Raw genomic sequence first — 7701 nt, 5'->3', positions numbered from 1 at the left:
CTAAAGTAATTCAATGTTTGAAATTAAACTGGTCAAGACCAGTAATACCAGTAATTCTGATGATGCCTCATTTGCATATTTCCTGTTTTTTTAAAGAAAATCAGGATTTATAATGAAATATCTTTGCAATAGCACTCATTGTTGTTTGAAAACCTTCAAAATAATTGTGTGAACTAATTCACAATGAAAATGTGTAATTTTATACATCACATTTAAAATAACAGCAGAAAGATTAATTTACTAACCATCTTTTCCATCACATTTCACTGGCCATGGTATATAACAAACCAAATGCATGTAATAACCTGATCCAGTAAGACCAGTACGAGGACCAGTTCGACCAGTTTGAGGACCAATTAGACTAGTATGAAGACCAGTGAGACCAGTAACAACCGCCAGACCAGTTTAATTAAAGACCAGTTTAATTTTTAACTGGACCAGTATGACCAGTTAGACCAGTAAACCGATGTTCCAATTTCCAGAGTTAGTTACCAGTTAAAATTATACTGGTCTAACTGGTACAATGGAACTGGTTTTTCCTTCTGGGATATATCAGCTGTATTTTAAGTTGTTTTATATAGTTTGATATGATGACATAAAGTGTAGTTCCCTATAGCTATATATATTTAAAGAAAGGTTTTAATTCGGAATGTTAATGCCTTTTTTAAAATCAATTTTTGTGTGTAGGAGGATATATTACATAGTTTAATTTCCAATATCTAATTTTCAATAAATTAAACATGATTGTTTGAACGGTTGGGCAGGTGGTGTGGGGTTCGTGTGGTGAACGGCGTTGTATAAAATCTTAAACAGCATTTTTACTGTGTATATACAGTATGCACAAAATTGATCTTTTCAATATTTCAACATTACTTCATGCATGCTTTAAATGAAATGTATTCAGTATCTTATTAGTATGGAATACCTGATCTCTTTAGCACCATGGTTGACCATTTTTTTTCCTCTCATTGTGGTCTCAACTTATCATAGGCTGCATTCAAATTATTACTAAATATTACCTGAAAAGTCATAATCCACATGCCTACTGACTTGTGTTCTAAATTGTGAGGACATGGGTTCTTTTGTACAGACAAAACTGCATGGATTAATAACATTTTGCTGCTAAGCGAAGTAAAATTTTATCAATTTCATATCAGGGGAAAAAAATGATCTTGACCATGGTACTTTATCTTTTCCCGATATGGACAGTGCCTTACTTTCCATACTGATGTAGAACTGGATATTTTGGCTGGTATGGAATACCCAATCTGCTGATAACTTTTGAAAGTCACTATAGTTGATATTTACTGTTTTTTCCATATGATTTTGTCTAAAAGGCTGCAAACTGCTGTGACAAGTGTGGGTTCATGTATACTGACAAAACCACATGGAATGTCATCTTATGTAAGCTGACATCTAATCCCACAAATTTTGTATGATACAGATATGATCTTAACACCTTGTTTATTGACATGGATCGTGGCATACTTTCCATACTAATGTATGACTGGATATTTTTTAACATGGAATATCAGCTCTCTTCAACTTTTGAAAAGCACTGTTGTTGTTGCTATAACTTTGCTTTGGCATTTTTTTCACAGAATGTTTGTTTTTAATACCATACATACACAAACAAACTTTCTGTGGGAAGTATTGGTTTGTGCATTTAGCATTTTTAGTAATTTAGTAACTACCAATCAACACTAACATGACTAACTTTATCATTGTTAATAAAAATATAACTACACAGTAAAAAATATATTGTGCAGCGCTGTTTACTATATGGGCCTTGCAGTGGTTGTTTAGGCGATTTGAGCAGATCCTCTGCTTAAATCTTAAGCAACATAGTTTAATTTCCAATATCTAATTTTCAATAAATAAAACATGATTGTTCGAACGATTGGGCAGGTGGCGTGGGGTTCGTATGGTAAACGGCGTTGTATAAAATCTTAAACAGCATTTTTACTGTGTAATTCTACATACAGTATGCACAAAATTGATCTTTCCAATATTTCAACATTACTTCATGCATGCTTTAAATGAAATGTATTCAGTATCTTATTAGTATGGAATACCTGATCTCTTTAGCACCATGGTTGACCATTTTTTTTCCTCTCATTGGGGTCTCAACTTATCATAGGCTGCATTCAAATTATTACTAAATATTACCTGAAAAGTCATAATACACATGCCTACTGACTTGTGTTCTAATTTGTGAGGACATGGGTTCTTTTGTACAGACAAAACTGCATGGATTAATAGCATTTTGCTGCTAAGCGAAGTAAAATTTTATTTATTTCATATCAGGGGAAAAAATGATATTGACCATGGTACTTTATCTTTTCCCGATATGGACAGTGCCTTACTTTCCATACTGATGTAGAACTGGATATTTTGGCTGGTATGGAATACCCAACCGATACTTAATCTCGAAGATTCCAACCTAGCTTTTGATAAGTTTATTGATATATTCTTTGAATCACTTGATACCACCATACCCCTTCAATGCTCTGATCGTCGAAATTATAAGAAGATACCCAGATCACCCTGGATTTCCAAAGGTTTACTCAGGTCTATAAATAAGAAAAACAGATTATTCTATAAATACAAAGCAAATCCTAGCGAAACTAACAAAATGAGATACAAACTTTACAGGAATATGTTAACTTCTACTCTACGTATGGCAAAAGAACAATACTTTTCGAATCAATTCTCCTTATTTAGATCTAACATTGGTGGTACGTGGAAAATAATTAATAAGGTTTTAAATAAAACAAATAATGATAATCATGATATTAACGACATCCAGTTTGAAGTCAAATGCATTGACGATCAGACTAGCATTGCCAATGCATTCAATTCATTTTTTATTAACATATATAGGACCCAATCTTGCAGAGAACATACCTACTCCCAAAACCCCTTTTCATTCTTTCCTACGTAATAAAATTGTTCATAGTTTATTTTTCCTTCCTGTTCAAGAAACTGAGGTTATCGACATTGTAAGCAACTTGAAGCTTAAGAAAAGCCCCGGATATGACGATTTGGCAAATGACCTTATTTAAAAAGGCATTTGCCAAATAGTCTGTCCGTTAACACATATATTTAATTTATCTTTAACAACTGGCTCGGTTCCAAAGAAAATGAAGATTTCCAAGGTCATACCTATCTTTAAGAAAGGCAATAAACATGACATAGGAAATTATCGCCCTATATCTCTTTTAACCAGCTTTTCCAAGATACTAGAAAAAATTGTTTACTCTCGCCTCATTGATTTTTTAAATAGCAATAATGTGCTTTCAGGTTCTCAGTTTGGTTTCCGCAAACAACATTCAACAACACATGCACTCTTGTTATTTATCAATAAAATTGCTAGAGCTTTTGACAGCAAGTTACATACTGCGGGTATTTTTCTGGACCTCTCCAAGGCCTTCGATACCATTAACCATGATATATTGCTACACAAGTTGTCTCACTATGGAATTCGAGGAAAGGCCTTGGAGTGGTTCAGGGACTATCTTTACGATAGACAACAATATGTTTATATTAAAGTTGTTGAATCAACTTCTCAAACCATTAGATGTGGAGTCCCACAAGGTTCGTTATTAGGCCCGCTCCTTTTTATTTTATATATCAATGATTTACAAAATTCCTCTTCGATGTTATCTTTTATTCTTTTTGCTGATGACTCCAATATTTTTTGCTCCCATCATAACCCCAATACTCTTTTAGATATCATTAATGCTGAACTAACAGCTGTTTTTGATTGGATACAGGCCAATAAATTGTCCCTTAACGTTGATAAAACTAATTTTATGCTATTCAGCAACTCAGTTTCCACTTTACCCGGTAGTATACTTATAAATAACAAAAACATCTCTCAGGTTGACTCTACCAAATTTTTAGGTATATACATCGACAGTAAGCTAACGTGGCGGGTACAGATACAGATTGATTCCTTATGTAAAATATTATCTCGTAACACTGGTGTGATAAACAAACTGAAACACTTTGTACCCTTTCATGTGTTACGTATACTTTATTCTGCTCTAATCTTGCCCTACTTCAATTACTGTATTTTAACATGGGGTAATAGCTCCAAAACCCTCTTGGATAAAATCAACATTGTCCAAAAGCGTGTTATAAGAATAATCAATAACGCTGGATTTCGGGCCCATACAAACAACCTTTTTTATAATTGCAAAATCTTAAAAATATCTGATTTATATTTGTACAACCTTGGCATATTTATGTTTGAACTCAAGAATGACAATTTACCAGATGCCTTTGCGCCATTATTTCAACGCAATTTCATTGTACATTCCCATTCAACTAGACAAGCTAATCATTACCATCTCCCACAAGCCCGAACCGTTTTTGCTAATAGCACCTTTACTACAACAGGACCCAAATTCTGGAACAGCCTTAATAACGAACTGGTTGAAAGCCCATCTCTCAATTGTTTCAAACGCAAGCTTAAGTTATACCTCTTGGAGAGGTACAATGCTGGATCGTACTGATGACTGCAATTAATTTATTTTGTCTATTCTTTCTCTTTATATCCCTTGACCCCCCCCCCCCCCGTCTTTTTGGTCGTTTTCCAATTTCTTTTTATTTTGCTATTTTTTATTTCTATTCGTTTTTTTTTTTTTCTATTTCATCATTTTCTGGTAACCTGATGCCTTTCGATATCATTTGTGTAAAACAATCTACGTAATAAATATGTATTCCGTTTCCACATTTGTTCGCTCAAAGTAACAACTTATATTTTTTCCCCATTGGGAGCCTAATTTTCTACAAGCTCTGCTTTTTATTTAGGTTTCCTCACTTTTTTTTACATTTGTAGTGTACCTTATGCTTAAAAAACTTATGTTAGATACTTAATTTTATCATTGATACACTATGTTTATGACCACATTTGTTACGTATATTATGATATTTGTTTTAAAAGTGGAATCAATAAATGAATCAAATGTAAGCTTTTTAAAGAGAAAAAAATATATTAAACAAAGTTATTGAATTTCAAAGTTTATCAATGTTTTGTGAAAACAGTATACTGATGCGCACATCGTCATGAATTTTCATATTATTAGGTTCGTGGGCTGATGTCACGTATCCCCACTTGTTCCTTTATCTTCAGTGTACATGAAATCGTCACAAATTCACTTTTTCATGTGTAAATGCATGAAGATGAAATAAGTTGCGGCAAAATAATGCACTTATAATCAGTCAATCCCGTTGTTTTAGTTCTTGGTAGAATTTTTTACTAACCTTATTTACTGTAGGTACGGTACGGTATAGAGGGCAGCATGCCATATCATGAACGCTCTCTCAACGCAGACCAGGGAGGTTTGGTCCAAATTCTAATTAAATCGGTAAGAAAATAATGTTAGAAGACTGAAATTACCCATGTAAACGAGCTGGTAAGTCAAATTAAATATGATAACAGTTAGATCCACTCTCATGTAACTTATGACTCCCCAAAAAGGATGGAACTGAAGGGGTAATACTAATACTAGGCCTACATTAGTACGGTACCGGTAGGCGGTACCTCACTCCGCGGCACCTACGGTACCGGTAACCCGGCCCAGGGAGCTCGCTCCCGGGCCACCGGCCGGCCGGAGCCCAATCCCATGGAGTCGTCCGTGTAACTAGGCAGACAAGGGTACTCCTCGAAACACAACGAACAATTGTCCATAGACTGTGTACAACGGATAGATCGTCTCCGCACAGCGATCTTCGAATCGCTGATTGGTCAATCGCGCAGATCACGTCATGACCACGTGGTCCCAAAAATAATTCCTTCGGACTGCGTGCGGAAGTATCGATAGCGATAACGATATCCGGTCACGTTGTGTACGCCGTAAATAGTTTTGGTTCGTGATCGGATCGCTCCGGTATCGATCGAAAATTATCGAAACTCTGCAATTTTATGCATATTCAGGCGACGCTCCGAAACCCGGAAGCCAATTGACTTTGTGCACGTTGCGATAGACTCTACAAATTCCAACGAACACGATGGCATATAGACGCTAATTCGTAAGATTTTGACGGAAAAGCAAGAAGTAATCGAAATTTGCTTACCTGTGCAGTATCGGTGAGAAAATAGATCCTCCGAGAATACCTTTCATAATTCATATAAAATACGGGAAAGTGAAATTCTAGGTCGATTTTGGTACGAGGTGATAGAGAATTGCACACTTGTTTTGGTGGAATTCTGTGTGGGGAAATAAAAGGCTTGCACTGCGCATGCTTACTATATTTTCATTCATAAATTGGTTCTCGGCAGGGGCGCTGGATGACGTCATGTAATAAGCAAAACTGTACACGACCGCTACGTTCACGCTCCGCTATCCGTTGTACACAATTGTTCGTTGTGCGAAATGGCTTAAAATGGGGTCTCAATAGTAAGCCTGAGTCATATCGATTATTTTGAAAACCGGTGTTCGACAGCTCTAATTCGATCGAACATCGATGCATCGAATATTGAAGGCGGGGAAAATTTAGTCTTGTTTTTGCGTCGATGCGATGCGCTTTGCATATACGCACTGACGGTATGCGCTGGCGTTGGCCGGGTGAGCGTTGCACAAGCAGATGACAGAGCAAAGTTCGTTTGTATTTTCCATCACAAAACACACAAAAAAAGGCCGGGGACCAAAGCAGAATTCTCCCAAAATATCTTCAACAATGATATTTGCAGATGAAAACATATAAGTTTAAAATGAAACAATAATAAAGACATGAATCACGCAGAGTTGATCCGAATGATTTTCGGTTGACTAGCCATTCGCAGTCCATTCACCAGCCCCGTCCGCAGCTCCGTACACTCACTCTCCCGAAACGACAGGCGTGCTTGACGTCAGCGCCAGCAAACAAGTGCAATCAACGGAGAGCGCTGTAACTTGCCTGAGATTGTGTAGTTGGATCCATAATGAGCTCCAAATAAATTTATGTAATTTTCTCTGGATGGTCATTTGAATTGCTATTCAATGCTGATATAACGATTGTGAGGAAAGATTGTGGAATATGAGTTGTTCGAGAATTAATCCTGATAATGACAATCCAGTTTTTTAGACGCAATTGAGCATTCGATCAAAATAAATACGAATGTTTCGAATCGAGCCCTAAATTCATCTAAATTATTATGATTTAACAAGATTTTATGGTCATACTAAGAATATTGACGATGTCAGCAAAGTATGTTATGTTCATATGGAAGAAATAATACTGGGATTATTTCTATTGTTATTCCATCTCTGGACGTCTCCTCCAAGCTCCGAGAAAATAAGCACAATGCGCATGCGTGTTTGATGACGTATGACATATTTTCCCATTCATGAAATCAGAGCCCAAAGTTGGGCACAAACTAGCTTCAAATTGATGGGAAAAAAATATCAAACGCAATTTTTTCTGTTTTGTCATGTAAAATGTTATTATATGGTGATATTACGACCTTGAACAGAGTTTTTGCATGTAGACAATGTTCGAGAATCAATCCTGACGTGATGATTATTTTTTAGACAAGTGCACTAGCTCGACTCAAGAAGTCAAGTCGATCGTCATGAGATGTCCGCCATTGAAAATTGAAACGAAATTCAAACGTTTCACATCAAGCTCTAAATTCATATGATTATCATATGCAAATTATTGTTAAATATTACGATTAAATAATGTTCTATGGTCATGATTTTAATATTGTTC

The 7701-nt window shown here is 35.8% G+C and overlaps 1 protein-coding gene across 4 annotated transcripts in view; it reads left to right on the top strand.

The window, feature by feature from the left end:
- The first annotated feature begins 5305 nt into the window (after positions 1-5305).
- The window catches only part of LOC121430824 (trafficking protein particle complex subunit 12-like), a 70839-nt gene continuing 68443 nt past the window's right edge, over positions 5306-7701 (top strand). For 2 of the 4 annotated variants that reach the window (XM_041628239.1, XM_041628238.1), the window contains exon 1: positions 5321-5423. The gene's annotated coding sequence lies outside the window, so the exon portion shown is untranslated. Of the gene's footprint in view, positions 5424-7701 lie in introns of all 4 variants that reach the window. The other 2 variants (XM_041628237.1, XM_041628240.1) reach the window with 2 other exon arrangements.

This window comes from Lytechinus variegatus, chromosome 17 (genome assembly GCF_018143015.1).
Source record: "Lytechinus variegatus isolate NC3 chromosome 17, Lvar_3.0, whole genome shotgun sequence".
NCBI lineage: Eukaryota > Metazoa > Echinodermata > Echinoidea > Temnopleuroida > Toxopneustidae > Lytechinus > Lytechinus variegatus.
The sequence above is the reverse complement of the archived record's forward strand: the minus strand, read 5'-3'. Positions and strand labels throughout refer to the sequence as shown.